The 22,104-nt window shown below is 42.9% G+C and overlaps 1 long non-coding RNA gene across 1 annotated transcript; it reads left to right on the top strand.

Annotated features, from left to right (window-relative positions):
• Positions 1–1,312: 1,312 nt before the first annotated feature.
• On the top strand, positions 1,313–21,205 carry LOC308667439. Its single transcript, XR_014026283.1, has 3 exons — positions 1,313–1,530; positions 1,926–2,015; positions 20,690–21,205. It is a non-coding gene; the product is annotated as an uncharacterized lncRNA (long non-coding RNA).
• The last annotated feature ends 899 nt before the right edge of the window (positions 21,206–22,104 follow it).

The following is a 22,104-nucleotide window of genomic DNA, read 5'->3' as shown; positions in this document are numbered from 1 at the left end:
TCTAAAGAGCAGTCAGGGTTGATCTCCTCTAGGACTGACCGGTTTGATCGCAGTCCAAGGGACTCACAGGAGTCTTCTCCAGCACCATAGTTTAAAATTCAGAGGCTCAGCAATTGAGATAAATATATGTTTTCGTAGATTTTCACGGGTGTAGGTATGTAGGTCCTGGCGTATTCGAGTCTTTTCCCGTGTAGGATTGAGGGTGTCTTGGCGGCGTTTCGACGAGGTCCCACTCGTCATCTTCAGGCTGGTGTCTTTGGTTTTGTGCTCGCACAAGCACAAAACCGAAGACACCAGCCTGAAGATGACGAGTGGGACCTCGTTGAAATGTCGCCAACACCCTCAATCCTACACGGGAAAAGACCCGAATACACCAGGACCTGCACACACACACACACACACACACACACACACACAGTCTCCGAATTTTGATGTGACCACATGGGGATGCTGCAAATGGTCATGTGAAAAACGGTCAGAAGTCACTTTTTGCAGTGCCATTGCAACTTTGAACGGTCACTAAACGAACTGTTGTAAATCGAGGACTACTTGTACAGAGTAGCAGCAAAACCACCTGCACTCTATGCTCCTTTTTAGTGTGTAGGGGGGTGGGGAGATACTTCCGTTAGTGTTCTCTGCATGACTCACACCCTGGACGTATCTCTTTACTCTCCTACCATCCGGTAGGAGATATAGGAGTATAGCCAGCCGTACCAACAGGCTGAAAAATAGCTTTTATCCGTGGGCTGTTAGGCTTTTAAGTGGGACATAATCTTATGCAGAATTGACTTGGGAGGACGGTGTGTGGTGTAGTTGGTTCACATGGTGTGGTGGGATGGAGGGTTTGTTGTCACTGTGTGTTGGGGGGAGAGCACGGAGGGGGGGGAGGCTCAGCTAATCTCAATGTACACGTGTTTTTTTTTTAATCCCATTTATATCCCGCCCTTCTCCGAAGACTCAGGGCGGCTTACAATTTAAGCACAAACCAATGTGCTTAGCAATAGCCTTCATTCTATGTATATGCCTGCTTATTAGGGCTTTCGCCCCCCCCCCCAAGCAGCATTATTACAAAGTCAGCTTATTGCCCCCAACAATCTGGGTCCTCATGTTGTACTTTGACAATAAAGGTTTATTATTATGCATGACCGCCGGCTTCTTCGTTCCCAGTCCTCTGCATGGGACCTCACCGGCATGGCCGATTTCCTGTCCGTTCCCTGTGGCTGTCCCCCCCACTCTTTTCGGAAGAGATCTTCTCTAAGCCGTCCACTTCTCTATCTCTACCCAGCCGGAGTGCGCCTTCGGAGGTTCTTTCTTCAGGTTGGTCCCGCGCAGAGGTAGGCAACCTCGGCTCTTTTATGACTCGTGGACTTCAACTCCCAGAATTCCTGAGTCAACATAGCTGACTCAGGAATTCTGGGAGTTGAAGTCCACGAGTCATCAAAGAGCCGAGGTTGCCTACCCCTGGTCCCGCGCGAAGGCCCGAATAGCACAGCGACAAGAAGGAAGAAAAGAAGCTTGGCGTTGCTGCAGGTGAGCCAGTCCTGCCCCTCGTTTCCTGACCTGAGCAGCCTGGGTGGAAATAATGCCTGAAGTCTGTGGTAGATGCAAAGACCCCATTCTTTTTTTTAAATTACCTAGTTTAGGGGTAGGAAACCTTTGGCTCTTTTAAGACTCATGGACTTCAACTCCCAGAATTCCTGAGCCAGCCACGCTGAGGAGAAATGGAGAAGTTTTCATACTGAGCCGTGCTGGCTCAGGAATTCTGGGAGTTGAAGTCCACGAGTCATAAAAGAGCCGAGGTTGCCTAACCCCTGACCTAGTTAGGAAGGGATCCTCACCTCTCTCACCCCACCCCGTCCACTCATTTGCTCATCGCTCATAACACGGCTGCTCGCTTGTTCCGGGCTTTTCATTGTTTCTCTAAGGAAGCAGCTGCGAACCGGTGATAGCGGCGTCAGCAGAGGTTGCGAGACCGGTCTCTTTGGACTCTTTCCATTCCAGCTTGTAGAAAAACGGTGAGCCAAATTGGGAACATAGAGATAAACTGTATTTGTTTGCGCTATAACACTTCAGGGTTCTTTCTGCAGACTCGGGCTGCCGCTTCGGCAGTCCTAAAAAGGCTCTCGGGCTCCTCTTAGAGGCAGAGAGGGCAGGGTACATGTAGGGCTTTTGCGGGGGTTCAGGTCAGAGTTAGGGTACGGAGCGGGGTTCCGGCCCGTCTGTCTCTTCAAGAGCTACGATACAGATGTAGCTGTTGCTTCATGATGTTTCCCCAGCGTCTGAATGCCAGGATCTGTATTAGATTTCAATAGGATTCCACTTGAAATATATGTCATCCACTCACTCACCCACCCACTCCCAAACATGACGAGGCCAAGACATTTTTGCTTATTTTTTATTTAACGATGTTTTTGTTTGAGCTGATATGCAATATATTTACAAGAAACAGCTATTTCTTTAACGTTAAATGTATTTATAACATATATGTTATATATTCATTGTATTAAATACACATTTAATTGTAATAGAATGTTTGTGCATGCACATATTGATAAACATAAATTAACATAAAATATACATTGTATATTATATACACATGAAATATTTATATATTATAAACCTATAATATAGATAGGGAGGGAGGGAGGGAGGGAGGCAGACAGACAGACAGACAGACAGACAGATAGACAGACAGACAGACAGGATAAGAGAACCTGGTACTGATGGAAGGGACATGCAATGCATACCAGGGAACTATGGATGGAGAGAAGACCTGTGTCCACCCTGATAACAGCTGATAACCCAGGGCTTCAACATAGTCAAGGCAGGGGTAGGCAACCTTGGCTCTTTTATGACTTGTGGACTTCAACTCCCAGAATTCTTGAATCAGCCATGCTGAGGGAGAGGTTTCCAAGCTGAGCCATGCTGACTCAGGAATTCTGGGAGTTGAAGTCCACAAGTCATAAAAGAGCCAAGGTTGCCTACCCCTGGTCAAGGGGACGCTGTTATCAAAACCCAAGAAAGACCAAGTGCATATTGTATCTCATGCTCAATAAGACCCAGAAGAACAACTGGATGTGCACCCCAGCCTTAAGCTTGAATGTTATTATCACCCTCTCCTTTTCAGAGCACCGCTATTGATACCAGGCATAAGGTCGTGGATAAAGTAGCTACAATCAATCCTCAAGATCCATTATCAAGTATCATCAGATAGCATGCTGGAAGATGTCAATAGAGCCCTCACAATAATCTCTACTACCACGATACAGAATTACTGTCATGGTTCCAACAGATAAAACTCTTCAAAAGAACTTTGAGGCGTTGTTTATCTAAAAGGATCTTTTATTCGAGGAGCATAATATCAACACTTACATAATAGAAGCCAAAAACTGAATTTTCCTCCCCTGGGCACATAGTATCAAAGTACAATTCCCTCCCCCAATTAACAATCATAAATCAAATTCCCCAATTAGCTTGAAGCACGGGTTTCCTCTCCAGCCTGCCAATTCTTTATCAACTCTGGGCTCAATAACCTTTGATTCTCACGCTAGGTTCAGTGTTGTTATATCTAGCTGGACTCTCATTCACATCCCCCCTCCCCCCCAGAATCAACTAACTCTAAAAGCGAAAGGGAAAAGATGGCTCCATTTCCATCTGTTGTCAATGTGAAAACATCTGATGTTAGCAGCGTTGACAACTACAGTTTAAAATAAAGTTCACCCCCCTCAGGTTGGTATTGCAATCAGGAAACCATAAGATGCAGAGCTATTGAAAATAAGAATTAATTGCACATGAGAACTAATGTTTGCCTTGACCACCTGTGTCCAAAGCAAGTCTTGGTGGAGCAGTGGTCTAATGCTTCCTTAAGTAACATCAGCTGCCTGCAATTAGTGCAGGTTCGCATCCCACCAGGCTCAAGGTTGACAGCCTTCCATCCTTCCGAGGTAGGTAAAACCCAGATTGTTGGGGGCAATAAGCTGACTTTGTAATAATGCCGCTGGGAGGGTGAAAGCCCTAATAAGCAGGCATATACATAGAATGAAGGCTATTGCTAAGCACATTGATTTGTGCTTAGACTGTAAGCCGCCCTGAGTCTTCGGAGAAGGGCGGGATATAAATGGGATTTAAAAATTACAAAAAAAAAGTCTGGGTTAGGAAGGGGCAGGAAATTCCTTCCCTTGCCCTCCAGAGTGCTGGAAGCACCTGGTCACTGCCCAGGTGTGTACAAGAGTGAAAAGCGGGTGTCTTGAAGCAAGGTGAGGCTTGAGTCTTGGCAGACTCTGGCTTGCGATTTGCTGGTTTTCCCCTAGTCACAGATCCATTCACGGACACCGGCAGAAGGGTGGGACCAGTTCCATAGAGGCTTGATGGGGGAAGAGCTTGAACTTTTTGGCAAAAACTCTGGAAAAAAAAGGAGGTTGTGCTTCTTGGGTTGCTTGCTTAGATCACAGCTGAGAAGTGATCTGCACCACTGGCTGACATGAGGGAACACTGAGAAATAGAGAACTTGTCCTTGAGGAATTTTCTTTTTTTTGGGGGGGGGGGCTGATTTCACTAAGGTTTAGGTCCCCAAAGTGCTTTTTCAGGAGGCAACTGGACTTCGTTTTTCTTTGAAGATGTTTAGCTTCCCATCCAAGAAGCTCCTTCAGCTCTGACTGGACGGTGGGGAATGGAAGGATTTATATTCCTTGCAGACAACTGGTCAGTTGCATTCTTTTAGAGCAGGGGCTCTTCAAACTTGGCCCTTTGATGACTTGTGGACTTCCACTCCCACAATTCCTCAGCCAGCATGCTGGCTGAGGAATTCTGGGAGTTGAAGTCCACAAGGGTGAAGCTTGAAGATCCTTGTTTTAGAGCGGGGGTCTTCAAACTTGGCCCTTTTATGACTGGTGGACTCCTCAGGGTGCCTCCGGTCAGAGAATGTCGGCTGGCGACCCCCAGGGGGGAGGGCCTTCTCTGTGGGCGCCCCGGCTTTATGGAACCAACTGCCGGTGGAGCTCCGGATGGCACCGGATCTCCGCTCCTTCCGGCGCGGGTTAAAGACCCATTTATTCGTACAAGCTGGCCTGGCCTGATGGGGGAATGTCTGGGTTTTATGGGTTTTTATATTTGACTGTTTTAATTGGGCAATTTATTTAATCTTTTTTTAACTTTTGTATCGCTATTTATATGCCCTGTTCACCGCCCTGAGTCCTTCGGGAGAAGGGCGGTATAAAAATCTAATAAATGAAATGAAATGAAATGAAATTCCCAGAATTCCTCAGCCAGCGTGCCTGGCTGAGGAATTCTGGGAGTTGAAGTCCACCAGTCATAAAAGGGCCAAGTTTGAAGACCCCTGTTTTAGAGAGTCCTTGAGGCCATGTGGAGGTTTACCTGTGTCCTCAGGGTCACCTGAGTAGTACAAATGTGTGTGTGGAGGCTTCTTGGCTGCAGGATATGTTTTCTGCCCTCTCCCCCAGTGAGAGGGAAACAGGGCAGAAAACATCCTGCAGCCAACCATCTAGTCAGAGCTGAAGAAGCTTCTACAATGAGAAGTGAAACATCTTCAAAGAAAAACAAAGTCCAGTTGCCTCTTGAAAAAGCCCCTTTGGAACAACCATGACCTTGGATGACTGAGAAACTCCGTAGACACTAAGGTTTAGGCTTTTCATTTTAGAGGGATGGGGAGGGAAATAGAATAAGGTTTGGGAGCCAATGTGAAAGCAGCAATAGGTAGTGGGGGTATGCTGGGAGGTTGCACTCTGCCAGTTGTGTTAAAATGGTTGTGTTCTCCCCAAATCTACCTACTTTACCTCCTTGTAATCTTGAAGTTAGTCTTAACAGTTCATCTGGACCAGGGGTAGGCAACCTTGGCTCTTTTAGGACTCGTGGACTTCAACTCCCAGAATTCCTGAGCCAACCATGCTGGCTCAGGAATTCTGGGAGTTGAAGTCCACGAGTCCTAAAAGAGCCAAGGTTGCCTACCCCTGATCTGGACCGTGGTTATAGTGCTGAATAAGATGGACCCTACATTTTTACTGGAGCCATAAAGTTTATTGGGTTATTTCATGTTAGCAAATTTTCGTATAACCTCTTTCAGAATGTGATTAAAATATTACAAGTGTGTGTATAATACCAGATACGTTGCTTGGATGAAAGATGAAATATCAGTAGAGACGTATTGACAAGTGAGAAGGATAAAAGGTCTGGAAAAATAATATTTTGTATTTCTCATGCAAGTGATTGTGTAATCCAGCTTTCCCCACCAAAGGTCAGCTTTGATGACCTTTAGCTGGGTTAGAGTTCATCGCATTCAGTCTGCAGCCTGAGGACGCTTCTTGGGGATGATGGGATTGTAGTCCAACACATTAGGTTGTTAGAATTGACTGATTTAATGCAACCCTTTCTAGCTGTAGAGAAGAGACCATTTTTGCAATGTTTTGGTGGTTTAGTCATTCTGTTTTGCATAGAATTCCACTGATTCATTAATGTGACTACGTTGTCAGAAACGCGTCTGAATGAGAAAGAGCGTGCCTATCTCTAATGGGAAGAATACAGTTTGAGTTTGCTCTGATTTCTGTTTGAGCGCCAATAGTTCTTTCTTTTTTCCCCTTGTATTTAATCAGCTTCAGGCACAGTAGGAGAGAAGAAAGAAGGTGGTGTATTGGCTTCTCTGCAAATGGAGAAGTGTGGGGGAAACTCTTAACAAGGGCTTGCCTTCAAAGAGATTTTTCAATCCAGAGGGATTCTGTTCCAGGGGGTTTTGCACTGGAGGCTCTTTTGAAGATTTCTAGATTTGGACTTAACAGGTGGTCTTAATTCTTACTAGCTCTTCCACTGAGCTGGAGCCAGACAAATCCCCAGGAAGTCTGCTTGTTTTGGTTCCTGGAGGGGCAAAACCACGGGGAACCTCTACTTTCTGTATCATGGTTTTATCTTTATTGGAATGGCTGTAGTCCTCCATTACACTCACCCAGCAAACCCACCGAGGATTTGAGTCTCTTTGTTAGCGCATAAAAAACAGAGGCAATCACCGTAACGTAATAGCTAAGAGAAGCTGTCAGCCTGGCAATCCGCAGGTCAGTCTATAGTTCCAAATTTACCACTGCTTTCTGTGCAATTGCTGCACGTGTGCACATGTGTGATGAGAAGGATAGCATTGCACTAGTTTATTGGCTTGATGTTAGATCAGGGGTCCTCAAACTTGGCAACTTTTAAGACTTGTGGACTTCAACTCCACAAGCTGGCGGAGGAATTCTGGGAATTGAAGTCCACAAGTCTTAAAAGTTGCCAAGGTTGAGGAGCCCTGTGTTAGATTACCCAACTAATTGCTGTGTAGGTCTAGTAGTGGTTAAGGCATCAGGCTAGAAAATTGGACCGTGAGTTCAAGTCCTGCCTTAGCTGTGAAAGCCAGCTGGGTGACCTTGAGACAGTCGTTCTCTCTCAGCCCAACCCACCTCACAAGGTGGTGGTGGTAGAGAGAAAGGAGGAGGAGGAAAGTTGTGTTTGGATAGGTTAGCTGCCTTGAGTTATCTGTATTGAAGGTGGGATAGAAATGAACGATAATAAAGATGTTTGTCCTAGTGGACAATCACTTAAATATGAGCCAGCCGTGTGCTGCTGCTGGCAAAAAAGCCAACACAGTGCTTGGCTGCATTAACAGAGGGATAGAATCAAGATCACGTGAAGTACTAATACCACTTTACAGTGCCTTGGTAAGGCCACACTTGGAATACTGCATCCAGTTTTGGTCACCACGATGTAAAAAAGATGTTTATTTTATTTTATTTTATTTATTTTATTAAATTTATATACCGCCCTATTCCCATAGGACTCAGGGTGGTTTACAGGGAAGGTTAAAAAACAAACATACAAAATTAAAATCAAATTAAAATTAATTAAATCAAGTCCCCAAAATTTAAACTAAAACCCAATAAAATTAAAACCCCTCAGCCTGGGCCAGACAGCTCGAAGAGCCAAGTTTTCAGGTCCCGGCGAAATGAGCGAAGGTCGGGGGCAGTCCTAAGTTCCATGGGGAGTTGGTTCCATAGGGCCGACATGCCCATAGAGAACGCTCTTCCCCTGGGAGTAACTCGCCGGCATTCCTTAACCGGCGGTATCCTGAGAAGGCCCTCCCTGTGGGAGCGCACAGGACGAAGGGAGCTTGATGCCGGCAGCAGGTGTTCCCTCAGATAACCCGGACCCAAGCCATTTAGGGCTTTATAGGTCATCACCGGCACCTTGAATCTCACCCGAAGGGCAACCGGAAGCCAATGTTGAGACTCTAGATAGCAGTGTTCCAATATCTCAGGGACTTCCACAAAGAAGAGGGGGTCAAGCTGTTCCCCAAAGTGCCGGAAGGCAGGACATGAAGCAACGGATGGAAACTAATCAAGGAGAGAAGCAACCTAGAGCTAAGGAGAAACTTCCTGACAGTTCGAACAATTGATCAGTGGAACATCCTGCCTCCAGAAGCTGTGGGTGCTCCAACACTGGACGTTTCTAAGAAGAGACTGGACTGCCATTTGTTTGAAATGGTACAGAGTTTCCTGCCTGAGCAGGGGGTTGGACTAGATGACCTCCGAGGTCCCTTGCAACTTTATTATTATTGTTGTTGTTGTTTTGCCTTTCTCAATGAGCAGAATTGTCATTCTTTCCTAATGCCAAGGGTCTGTCTTTTCCATTTCCTTATATGTATTCATAGGGATTGCATACAGAGAAGAAGGAGATACTTTAAAGCCATTTAAATCTTAACACTTAAATGCATGATCTCAATCCCCCACAGATACGGAGAACCTCCCTCAAAATGGAGTGAAGACCTAAAGAAAGCACTGACAGGAGAATAATTTGAATCCATTCCTTATTTTCACTTTTCCTTCTAATTATTTTTTTCCCTTGACCAGTGTTTTTTCCACCACATACCAGGGTAAGTAAATGAATGGTGGCAGCGTGGGAGATTAGTAAAGGAATTTCAATGCTTAGCCACAAGAGGCACTATAATAAGTATTATTCCAGCATTAACCTCAAGAGATTAAAAGCTTTCATAAATCCAATTTTCATTTTAAAAAAACCCCCAAAATTTAAACTTTTAAAATGAAAAAGGTTAGGTTTTTGAATTATATATATTTTTAACTTACGTTTTTATAATTTAATATATATATATATATATTTTAAAAAACACACCTTTTAAAACAACAGTTATGCAGAATATGTGCCAGGTATATATTCTGTGGAAGACCCAAATTATATCTGTACCAAATGTAAACTAATTGAAAGAGTTGAGTTAAAAATTAAGAGTCTAATGATAAGTCCAACCGCCCTGAGAGTCAAAACAACAACAACAAAGAAACCTCAGTTAAAGAAAGCAGACTGCGATCAAACTTAACACAATGAGGAACAATTAACTTAAGAGAGAAAATGAATATGGACCAATGGTGACATGTCACTCAGAAGGAAAAAACAAAAAACAAAAAAGTCCATCCAGCCCCAATGGAGCTAAACCAGGGGTTCCCAAGTGGGTGTGTGTGTGTGTGTGCTTGCACCCTCTGGTGGTGTGAGACGATATTCCAGGGGGTGCAAAAACTTGGGTTTAGAAGTTTCAAAATTATAGTGTACATGCATAATTTGTTGCCGTTATTTTGAACTTTTGTAAGGGGTGCGAGAATATATCAGAAGCGTTCTAGGGGTGTGGAGTATAGAAAAGGTTGGGAACCGCTAAGCTAAACAATCCATTTCATAATCTCCCTTTGGAAGAAAGCATGCAGACATCCGCAGAAGTGATATCATTAAATGTACCAGTGCAAGGGGGAAAAAAGGTAGACCATACTTCAAGGGGGAAAAAAAGCCTGTGTTGGTGATAGGAGGCTCGTTGCTCAGAGAAACTGAACCAGCAATTGTAGACTGGACAATCTATCTAGGGAGGTTGGCCGTCTCCCAGGGGCAAAGAGCAAAGACTGACTGAGAGGCTTACTAAAATAATGAAGTCCACAGATTATTATGCCTTTCTTCTCTTTTAGTGTGAGGATGAATAATTATGACAAAGAGCCTGCAAATGATATCAAGAGGCTATGAGCAGCTAGGCCTGAAAGCCAAAGAGATGGGGGCACAGGTGTTGGTTTCCTCTGCACCCCAACGAAAGGTAGGCATCCAATGAAGGAACGCAAAACTTTTGACGCAAAGCCCTGGCTTAAGAGATGGTGCTGTGAAGAGAACTTTGCATTCTTGGAGTAGGGTCTACAATACCTGTATGGGGGGGGGGTTTGGGCAGGGATTGGGCTACTTCTTACAAGAACCATGAAGAACATTTTTGGAAACCAGCAGGCATTGCCTTATTTGAAGGGCTTTCAACTAAAACTGGAGGGGGCAGGGAGATCAGTTTTTAGGAGCTAATCCCAGGCATGAACCTCAAGGCAACCAACCAAGTGATAAGAAAGAAGGGGAACTCAGATACAAAACAGGAGATGTAGGAAGCAAACACAGGATCAGTTAAAAAGGACTAGGGTGGCTATAAACTAAAGCTCAAAATATGAGGAACAAATAGGGTGGAACTTGGAAGTACACGAGGGCCCCCCGAGAGGGCATAGTCACCATTACTGAAACTTTGTGGGATGAAATGGCACATGAAATGGGGGGAAGTAGTCAACAATTTAGAAGATGGACTCAAGATCCCAATGAGTCTTGTCATACTTGAACACTGGGCCTTCTACGATGAAATGCAATTTAATGGTGAGAAAAGTAAGGTTTTACAATTAGGCAAGAAAAACCAAATGCACAGGTATAGGATTGGTGGTAATTATTGACTCAAGAGCAGTAACTGTGAGAGGGATCTAGGAGTCCTGGTGGACAGAACATTAAACATGAGCCAGCAGTGTGCTGCAGCTGCGGAAAAAGCCAATGCAGTCTTAGGCTGTATCAACAGATCACATGAAGTATTGGTATCGCTTTATATTGCTTAGGGTCTCCTGGTTGAGCAGAGGAATTGGATTGAAAGATCTCCAAAGTCCCTTCTTACTCTGTTATTCTGCCATTGACCATACTAACTGGGATTGGTAAGAATCATAAACCCAAACAATATCCATTTACTGTATTGCTGCTGTTGGTAAGTCATTCAGTCACTTCTGACACTATATTACTGCATAATTATTTTTCCAGACTCATCTAACAATAACTGTTTGCTCTCTATCTATATACATGTAACAGTGGCCTTCTAGCACTGATGATGTTACCTAGTTGGATAATGAAACGTCTGCAAGAAAACAACCAAGCTCAGAGCACCACAGGATCCTACTGTTTCCTGACATTTTTGAAGTTCATGCTTTTGTCATATTATCAGACCACCTTGTTGCCTCTTTTTTCTATTGCTTTTGATTCCTCCTCCCCCCAAAATCAAGGTTTTTCCTGTCATTGCATCATGTATCCTAAACGCTTAAGCTTTAGTGTCATTATTAATTATTTCCAGTAAGGATCTGCTTTGATTTCATCTAGTAATGAACTGTTTTGTTTTACTCCTAGGCCAAGCTATTCCAACACTACAATTCATATATTGTTATTTTTTCTTCCTGATTGCCTGGATTTCATAGATATGTCATGGCTGGCCTTCACAATTCGTATCTTAGTTGTCAGCAAAAATGTCTGTGAATTTATTAGTTGCATAGATTATATCAAGAGGGGAAACACTTGGCTCCCTGCTAGTTCTTGATTGAAACATTTAAATTTTGTCTCTCCCCATTTAAGCTGGAGAGTGGGCAATATCTGGGTTTGAGGACAATCAAGGATGATGGTGGAGATAGCAATAGTTTCCCATCCCCTCCCAATTTTAGGAGTTGCTACAATCTGTTTTAAAAAGTGTTAATCCTACCTTCATGTGGTTTCCACATCAGACTCGTAGTAAGTCAAAATGCAACGGTGTAGTTAGAAGAAACATAGGGATACACGGTGGCTCAGTCGGTTAGGATGCTGAGCTTGTCGATCAGAAGGCTGGCAGTTTGGCGGGTCGAATCCCGAGTGCCGCATAACAGAGTGAGCGCCTGTTACTCATCCCAGCTTCTGCCAACCTAGCAGTTCGAAAGCACGTAAAAATGCAAGTAGAAAAATAGGGACCACTACGGTGGGAAGGTAACAGCGTTCCGTGCGCCTTTGGCGTCTAGTCATGCTGGCCACATGACCACGGAGACATTCTTGGACAAGTGCTGGCTCTTCGGCTTTGAAACAGAGATGTGCACCAGCCCCTAGAGTTGGAAACGACTAGCACGCATGTGCGGGGGAACCTTTACCAGAGTTTGCAAGAAGAAGAAAGAGAGAAGCATATGGATATTTTTAGGTAAGAAGGACTACCTATTATATGTGTCTTGGGATTTATCAAATTTATCAATTTATCAAACTGCTGTCCTTCTAGAATATAGTCAGTAGATGGCAGGATGGATCAAGCAATGGTTTAGAAACTACAGTAGACTGCCTAAAAACAGATGAGTATAGTGAAGACATACCAGCTGGCGCAGACAAATAATTCCCTCAAACTTGTTATTTGATCTCCCTACATATGTTCTGAAGTCCTAGCAGCCATGATGTCCTAGCAGCCATTGAAGTTCTCTCTGGGAAGTTTGCCCAGAAAAGATCAAATCCTCGATTAGAAAATATGTCTTGATCATTATGAGAAGTTGATTGTTAAATTGGTTGGAGAAGCTGAACTTTATGTGAACGTTTGGCCATAATAGACTTTAGGGTCATTCTCCCTCTAACTGAAATATAGTAATAAGCAACGTAAGCAACTTTGTTTTCATTAATATCTTTCTTTCTTGGCAGGGTAGGTGCATTAGTTTAAAATCAAACAGTATCAAGAAATTATGAAAAACTCAATTGCATCTTATTTCAAATTAAGATAATGTAAATGTACGCTTGAATAAGTAATGTTTGATTGGTTGTTGTAAAAAAAAGGGTTATATTATGTCATAAAGATTCCTGAAATAAGCTACCCTTGAATGTCAAGAGGTGAGAAGAACATTTCAGATTTAGTTTAGTTTTTAAATGGAACAGTATGGTCAGCAATATTAATTCCAATAAAGTGCCGGTAAATCCAGAAATAGCTCGTTTGATTACTTGAAAATGTTTTTTTTATTTCTTTCTCTGTTCTTTCATTAACTTCCTGCCTTTCCTCTTGAAGATTAAGAGGCTGCATATAATAACTCCATTCTGTTCACACAATAGCCCTGTGAGCAATATTGAGAGTGACTTCTGTGATGCAAAGTCACAATTTTATAAATAAAATTAAATAAATAAATAAATAAATCCCAGAATCTCAGCAATGGAAATTATTATGCGGAGAATTTACTGGAGTCTTAATTTACTCCAGTGTATTTAGATACCCCAGGGTTTGGAAGATTGATAGCTGTGTGTTGGTGCAGTGGTCAGAATGCTGTATTGCAGCCTAATTCTGCCCACTGCCAGGAGTTCGATCCTGACCTGCTCAAGATTGTCTCAGCCTTCGACCCTTTCAAGGTCAGTAAAATGAGCACCCAGATTGTTGAGGGCAATATGCTGACTCTGCAAACTGCTTAGTGAGTGCTGTAAAGCACTATGGAGTGGTATATAAGTCTAAGGGCTATTGCCGTTTGCTGTGCCAACACACAAATAATTGAGTAGGGGAGGTATAGTAAAGAAAGGTGGCTCAAAAAAAAAAAAAAAGCAAGAGGTTCTGGTGAGAATGAGAAGGCATCTTAGACCAGATTTCCCAGCCTGGTTGTTTACTTACAACATCTGCTATCACCTCGCCAGTAGTTGAGGAAGCTTAATCCAGTTGGTTAGAGAGCTAGTGAGTTTTAGCTAAAAAGCAGGAACCAATTGGACAAGATAATGTAATTGGTTATGTTGTTTGCAACAGGCTCCCTATTCAGTTAAGTGCTCTGATTTCTATGAATATAAAACCCAATAGCCCACCTAGAAGTTTGAAAGCATGCAAATGCAAGTAGATTACTAGGTACCACTTCAGTGGGAAGGTAACAGCATTCTGTGTGCCTTAGCGTATATCCTTGCTGGCCACATGACCACAGAAATATCTTGAGACAACGCTGTGTCCCTCGGCCAAGAAATGGGGATGAGCACCGTCCCTAGAGTCAGACATGACAGTCAGACATTGATGGGGAAAACTTTACCTTAAACCCAATAATATACCAGCCTATTGCAGCCTAGAAAAATCTATACAAGTGTTGCTAAAGAAAACAGTTGCTGATGGAATGCTCTAGTTTTGTGTGTGTGTGTGTCACTGGAAGAATACTGTAGCAATATGCCAGGTAAATGTTCTATTTATGGGATTGCATTTCACGAATAGAGATGCACATTAGAAAAACCCATCTCTTCCCACTCACTTTTTAATGGTTGTGAATGGCAGGAATTTCGAGTAGAGAAGCATCGTTAAACATGATCCCGAATGGTACTCAAAACTCTTTATCATTTTAAGGCAAAGGCTGTTGGGTTAAGCCCATGAATTTGTATCAAGACCAAGTGATCATCCTTCCTTTTCCTAAGTCAGTCAGCATGTGGCCGAGGAATAACTGTCCAATGAGTATCCAGAAGCACGGTAAAATATACCCATCTCACAAGGTAGCTCACAAGAAACAATTTCCTTTAGAAGGATACTGAGCGAATGCCCTATAGTTTGAATTACTGGAGCTTTTTCTTAACAATCCATTGTTTCCTAACTCATAAAAATAGTTTGATTCCCTGGATAAAACTCTGGATATGTCTGATGTTGCCTTGCTTGAAACAGACTGCCAGTTACAGATTAAGAACTAATAGATACCAGAAGCAGGAGTCATAAAATAAAATCTAAAATCATAAGAATTGAGCTTAGATGTACAATTAGCCAAGCATGAAATTTCAAGGAAGGATGGTCAACCAGATGCCGTAGAAAAATCTTCAAGACAACAATTCTCAAATCTCAAAACAAGATGCTTGTTCTCAGCACCTGAAATTCAAATCAATTGTTTCTGAGCATAGCAATTTCAAAGGTGACAAATGTTGGTAAACCCGTTCTCCATAAGTTGGAGAGTTTCCTGAAACAGATTCTGTCTGGACAATCTTCAGTAAGATTTATAGCCGCAACAAGCAAACCATGTCTATTTTCCTGTCTCTTACCTTTATACCCAACTTGGATAAAGTGTCCTGCCTCCTGTGGTTGGATAGGAGCCAACCAACTTAATGTCCACAATGAACAAGTCATCTATTATGATCGCCTGCTCAGTCACCTTAACCCCAAAGAATCTTTGTATTAATGGAAGATCAGGCTTTAGAACATTGTGTTTTGCATAGTCTTAATGGAAGCTCCTTCATCGTTGTGTATGACAAATGAGCAAGCTGTGACCCACAAGATTGTCTCTTCAGTTGCAATATGTTCGTGATTGTCATTCACCTTATACAAACACAGTATGAGCAATGGCAATTCCAAACACAGGTATTAACTCCACCTGCACTATCCAAAGCTAAACATATTGGTATCTTAAGTACCTGCAGCCAGCAAGCAGCAGCATCTTTGGCTTGTTTTCAAAGATGCTTTTATCTCCAATCTGGATAGCTTCCTTTATGAAATCCTCCTTCACAGACCCATCTCTCACTGACGGCTCATTGGAAGAGAAGTAGGGCAAAATGATCTGAATGGTTTATTCTTGTCTATCTCCATGTCCAGTCGGGTGATACCAAGTTACTTGTGTCTTCATAAAAAGCTATTTAGCCTTCATCATAAAAAGAAATTCTGTTTGTCATTTCACAATCTCGTTATCCAATGCTCACATTAATTGACAAATTATTACTTCCACATTGGACCACTAATAGCATTTTAAGGCCTTAGTTGTGCAGTTTTGTTGATCTAAGTAAGCATCTTTGTTTTGAATTCCACCCCATCACTTGTCTGAAGAACTAAAAATAATTCTGAAAGGAATTGTTGTTTTAGAATCTATATGCGGTCAATTCTTGCTTAATAAATATAGGATCATAAGATACAATTGGACAAATCCTGAATATTAAGGTAACAGACCTGATTCCAACACATTCTTTATCTGCGCATGTGAATAAAATCACATGATTTAAATAATGCAGCAAACTGGTCTCAGATGTTTGGAGAAGAATATCTTCTAAAATACTTCATACTTTAAATTATTTCCTGATATTGTTACGGTTGCATTCACACATGATACACAACCAGTTAAAACAAATTGTGCTTTTGGGAAAAAACCAGGATCAGTCTTCCAGAAAAGCTACATAATTATGGTTAATTTAGCCAGCTCTTCATTTGTTTTCTCCTTCTGTCAGTCCCCGGGGGAAAAAATGTGGTATGAACTAGGAAGAAGGATAATTTAAAATCTTAAAAGGCAGACCTTTCTTGCAAGCCAATGAAAACCTCAACTCCTTGATATGTATGTGTGTCTACGTATGTATACAGTATATATACATGTGTGTGTGTGTGTGCACACACACTCGCATTCCTTCCTTCCTTACACACACACACATGCACACACACACACATCTTTTGGATGGTGGTCAGAATAAAGGAAAGATACCATTTTAATGGCAGTTATGTTACATAGAAATCAGAGTGAACTAATCAGATGGGGATCCCATCGAAACTAATGGAAGAGATACATTAACTTGAGCAGATAATTTTCATGAAAAGAACATGTAATTCATTGAACCTGGCCAATGGCTTTTATTCAATAAAATTTAGAAGGTTGGTATAATTACAGCAGGAAAATTAACACATTTTTAAAAACATGAGACTTTTCACTTGAGTTGGTCAAGGCTTATAAATTTTTCTAATCCACTGAATGAAGCTATTCTAGAACTAGGAAATTTCCTGACAATGAGAACAATTAATCAGTGGAAACGGCTTCTCTCCAGAAGTTGTGGGTGCTCCATCACCGGAGGCTTTTAAGAAGAGGCTTCCCCAACATATTAAAAAAAAAATCAAAATACCCAAAGATACCAAGGACAACCATTGTAAAAATTGGGAGAATAATTCTCAAGAGAGATTTTGCACCAGTTATCAAAAAGCACACTGTCTAATTGTCAAAACGTCAATTAAAGCAAAAATGGAGGAGAGTGGTAATTTTTCTTCTTTGACCAACTTTAGGCCCCAAAAGAGCTTCCTTGTAATGGTTAGTAAAAGGCAGGAAAAACGAACAAACCCACAAGTTCAGGATTGATATGTTTATCTGTTGGCTGTGACAAGTAAATTTGGATATGAAGTAAGTCCATAAGGTTTGCTGCTTCTTTCAAGGCAGTTCATTGATCTTGTCTGTTGGAAGGAGCTTCTCCATCTCTTTCCTTCTGGTGGCTTCCAGTTGCACCAAGTTCCACCTCTCCTTGGCCACAGTTTCATCCCTTCAATCCTTTAATGTCGTGACATTTCAGAAATTCTTCAAAGTAAGTATCAACTCGGCATATATTTAGAGTGTTACAGTTTTAAAACTCAGGCCACCTCTGGTTCCGAAAGACATTCCAATCAAAATTCTAACCACGGCGAAAACAATGATAACTGTTGTGATTCAGGGTCAGCCTGTGGGTCCGGCAGCCGGGTCGGATGACTCGGATGACTCAGACGAGGGGGAAGAGGAGGGTGTTGAAGACGAACTTGCTGATGATGGCTTGGAGGCTTCGCAGAGCCCCCAGCCAGGCCCCTCTTCTCAGCTGCGCGAGCCCGACAGTGCGGATGATGATGACCCACAGCTGGCCCTGTTCAAGGATGCCCGACGCAGGAGGCCGTCAAGCAGGAGCAAGCAGAGAAAGGCTGTGGGACTCCTCGGAAGGAGGCACAGGGAGGCCACGCCCTGAACTCTAATAAAGGGAGTGTTTGGGGAAGGGCTGGTTGCTGAAAGCAACCGCTCCGTTTGAGGATCAAAGTTCCGGTATCTTGTTTCATGTTTTGTTGCTTGTTTGTGTAATAAATCTTGGCAGACGTTTTCCAGCCTCAGACGCTCTCCAGCCTCTGCCGTTTGTACAGGGGTTGCCTTTCTGCAAGGCCGGTAGCAGGCTGGTACAGAACAATAACAAAGAAGAGGGAGAGAAAGGTGTATGAAATGTGAAGGCAGGGAAATAGTGAAGTTTACGCCTAGCTTTCGGAGGAAGATTTGGGGTTAGCAGCAATTTTTGTTTTTTAACTGAGTATGGATGAGATCCTTGTATACAGACAGCAAGTTAAGTTGTTAGTTCACCTGGAGAAGAATGTACTGAGATTCTAGACCACACAATGTCAACGCTGCTAACATCGGATCTTCTTGCTTTGACAATTTATGGAGATGCAGCCATTTTCCTTAACTTGTGTGTAACTCTTAGAGTTAGAATTAGATGATACTGGGGGGGTGGGGGAGAGGAAGAATGTGTATGGGAATTAGTTAGACATAACAAGATTGTAGTAGTGTGTGATTCAAGGTTGTTTGAAATAAGAGATGATAAGAGATGGTGGGTTGGAGAACTGGAGGGAAAGTCTGCATTTCAAACTAATTGGAGAATGTGATTTATGACCGTTAATTAGAGGAGGGAATTGTGTTTTGATACTATGTGTTCAGGGGAGGGGAATTCAGATTTTGGCTTTGACTATGTACAGTACGTGCCGATGCTATGCTATTCAAATAAAGATTCTTTAAGGTAAACAATGCCTCAAAGTTTTTTGAAGAGTTTCATCTGTCCATGACACCCAAGGCATATACAAAAAGAGAAGAAGGCCAAAGAACATGAGGCAGACCCAGAAGAAGATGGAGAGACAAACATCAAAGACACACTTCAATAGCATCAGATAACAATGGTTGAGGCTGCTAAAAGTGCAAGAACCACAATATTGTGTCTCCCTCAACACCCAAAGTGGTAAAGAGGGAGAAGGAGGAGGAGGAGATCCTTGTCATAATCTGCTCAGTAGTAAGTTCTGCATTGATAGGATTCCCCCCCCCACTTAAATACTGCATCTAGGCTGTTTTACCTAATGAGAAGGAAAGACTCACTGGAGAAGAGCCTAATGCTGGGAAAGGTTGAGGGCAATAGAAGAACGGGACGACAGAGAATGAGGTGGCTGGATGGAGTCACTGAAGCTGTAGGCATGAGCTTAAATGGACTCCAGAAGATGGTAGAGGACAGGAAGACCTGGAGGAACATTGTCCATGGGGTCGCGATGGGTCGGACACAACTTCACAGCTAACAACAACAGGCTGTTTTAATGAGTAGCCAACAACTGAACCGGGACTTATCAAAAGTAAAGTTTGGGGTAAAGTTTTCTCCCTTAGTTACAGAGGGAAATATTCGAGCAACAGCTCTGATGATGGGCCTTCCTTGCTATCTTCCTTTCCCTCCCTTTGAGTTTGCCTCCCCATGAGGTTCAAGAGAAATTGATAATCCCATGCATGGGGGAATAGGGGCTCATCAGTTATTGATGACCAAGCAGAACACAAAGATAGCCTGCGACCTCCCAACAGACCGAGCTGCAAGCAAATTGCCCTCTGATTTGTATTCTCAGCTTGCAACTGTTCTTGGGGAATGAGAGAGAGAGAGAGAGAGAGAGAGAGAGAGAGAGAGAGAGAGAGAGAGAGAGAGAGAGAGAGAGAGAGAGAGAGAGAGAGAGAGAGAGAGAGAGAGAGAGAGAGAGAGAGAGAGAGAGAGAGAGAGAGAGAGAGAGAGAGAGTGAGTGTGTGCAGGCAGGTTCCTGACAACCGTAGTGTGTTCTAAATCTAGCCTTAGCTTGTGTGTTGTAACTTTATGGGTGTTCCAGAACCTAGGCAGAAGGAAATAAATTAAGGTAGTTTAATTGTGCTGTAATTATCAGTACAGTGACCTAGGGTGGGGGAAACGTAAAGAAAGTACTGGCCTAACCACGATAGCCTCCCGAGTTAATTCTGACAAGAGGGGACAATGTGAATATGGAGATTCTCAGTCATCCAGGTCACGGTTGTTTGAAAGATGTTTTTCAAGAGGCAACTGGACTTTCTTGTTTTTCTTTGAAGACATTTTGCTTCTCATCCAAGAAGCTTCTTCAGCTCTAACTGGATGGTGGGAAGTGGAAGGATTTATATTTATATTCCTTGAAGACAGCTAGTCATTTGCATTCTTTTGGAGAGTCATTGGGGCCATTTGGAGGCTTACCTGTGTCCTCAAGGTCACCTGAGTAGTGCAAATGGGTGCGGAGTGTTCTTGGCTGCAGGATGTTTTTCTGCCTGTTGAAGACAGGCAAAGGCTGTTGGGGGGTGAGTACAATTGCAGTACTCAGGTGACCCTGAGGACACAGGTAAACCTCCAAATGGCCTCAACGCCTCTCTAAAAGAATGTAAATGACCAGCTGTTTGCAAGGAATGCAAATCCTTCCATTGCCCACCATCCAGTCAGAGCTGAAGAAGCTTCTTGGATGAGAAGCAAAACATCTTCAAGAAAAAACCCAAGAAAGTCCAGTTGCCTCTTGAAAAAGCAGCTTTGGGACGACAACGTGAATACTATCCGTGAGCCTTTCTTTGCCGTACCGGGTACTTTTGCACAATCCCTGGGAAAGACATGCAATTTTTTTATGCCAGAAAGAGGAATAAGAACATGAAGATCTGCTTGTTCTAACAGTAGGTTAAAACTCTCAAAGTGAAGTTTTTTCTATCCTTGATTATGTTATGCTGAGCAACCATGGACGGGTGATCAAAAAAGTCTTGGTAGGGACCAGATCTGCATGATCCATGACTTGCCCTCTCTTTGTTTGCAGCTTTCCTTTCCCTGAAGGTAACTCCTCGACTTTCAACAGTTCACTTAGTGACCTTTCAAAGTTACAACGGCGCCGGAAAAAAGTGGCTTATGACCATTTTCCACACCTACAACCTTTGCAGCGTCCCCACGGTCACGTGATCAAATCAGCTTGGCAACTGGTTCATGCTTACGACCGTCGCTGTTTTGCCCAGGTCATCTGATCAACCTTTTGCCACCTTTTGAGAAGCAAAGTCAAGGGGGGAGCCAGATTCACTTAACAACCATGTTACTAAGTTAACAACTGCAGTGATTCACTTAACAACGGTGGCAAGAAAGGTCCTAGAATGGGGCAAAATTCACTTAACAAATGTCTCAACAGCCGAAATTTTGCAGACAATTGTAATCGTAAGTCAAGGACTACCTGTTATTCTTTTTCTTGCCTATTACCGATAGTTAACATTGCATGAACAAAAAAGCCAGTAAAGAAGTGAAGCAAAGAAAGTCTGTTTTGTCTCCCTAATCATAGCTGCATTTGCAATAAATTATAATTATTATTTCATTTGTTGCTTGTCTTTCTCGGAGGAGGAAAGTGGAATCGGACACTTTATGGACATTTTTATTATTATTATTGCCACAAAGAAGAGGGGATCAACCTATTCACCAAAGCACCAGAGGCAGGATAAGAAACAATGGATGGAAACTAATCAAGGAGAGAAGCAACCTGGAACTAAGGAGAAACTTCCCAACAGTGAGGACAATTAACCAGTGGAACAGCTTGCCATCAGAAGTTGTGGGTGCTCCATTGCTGGAGGTTTTTAAGAAGAGACTGGACAGCCACTTGTCTGAAATGGTATAGGGCAGTGATGGTGAACCTTTTAGAGACTGAGGGGCCAAAAACCGCCTCCAACCCCCCGTTCCACCCCGCCCCACCTGCTCTGCCCCCACTCCTCCCACCTGCAGGGCCACTCACCGCCTCCATGGCCCACCACAGATTGCCCAGGCCAGGGGTAGGCAACCTTGGCTCTTTTATGACTTATTTATTTATTTATTTATTTATTTATTTATTTATTTATTTATTTATTTATTTATTTATTTTAATTCCATTTATATCCCGCCCTTCTCCGAAGACTCAGGGCGGCTTACAAGCTTAGCAGTAGCCTTCATTCTATGTATATGCCTGCTTATTAGGGCTTCCCCCCCCCAAGCGGCATTATTACAAAGTCAGCTTAATTGCCCCCAACAATCTGGGTCCTCATTTTACCTACCTCGGAAGGACGGAAGGCTGAGTCAACCTTGAGCCTGGTGGGACGCGAACCTGCACTAATTGCAGGCAGCTGGTGTTACTTAAGGAGGCATTAGCCCACTGCTCCACCAAGGCTCTTTATGTATTTGTTTGTTTATTTATTTATTTATTTATTCAGTTTATATACCGCC

The sequence above is a fragment of the Vipera berus genome (assembly GCF_964194415.1).
Source record: "Vipera berus genome assembly, chromosome: 4".
NCBI classification, from domain to species: domain Eukaryota; kingdom Metazoa; phylum Chordata; class Lepidosauria; order Squamata; family Viperidae; genus Vipera; species Vipera berus.
This window is presented reverse-complemented; position numbering and strand designations above follow the sequence as displayed.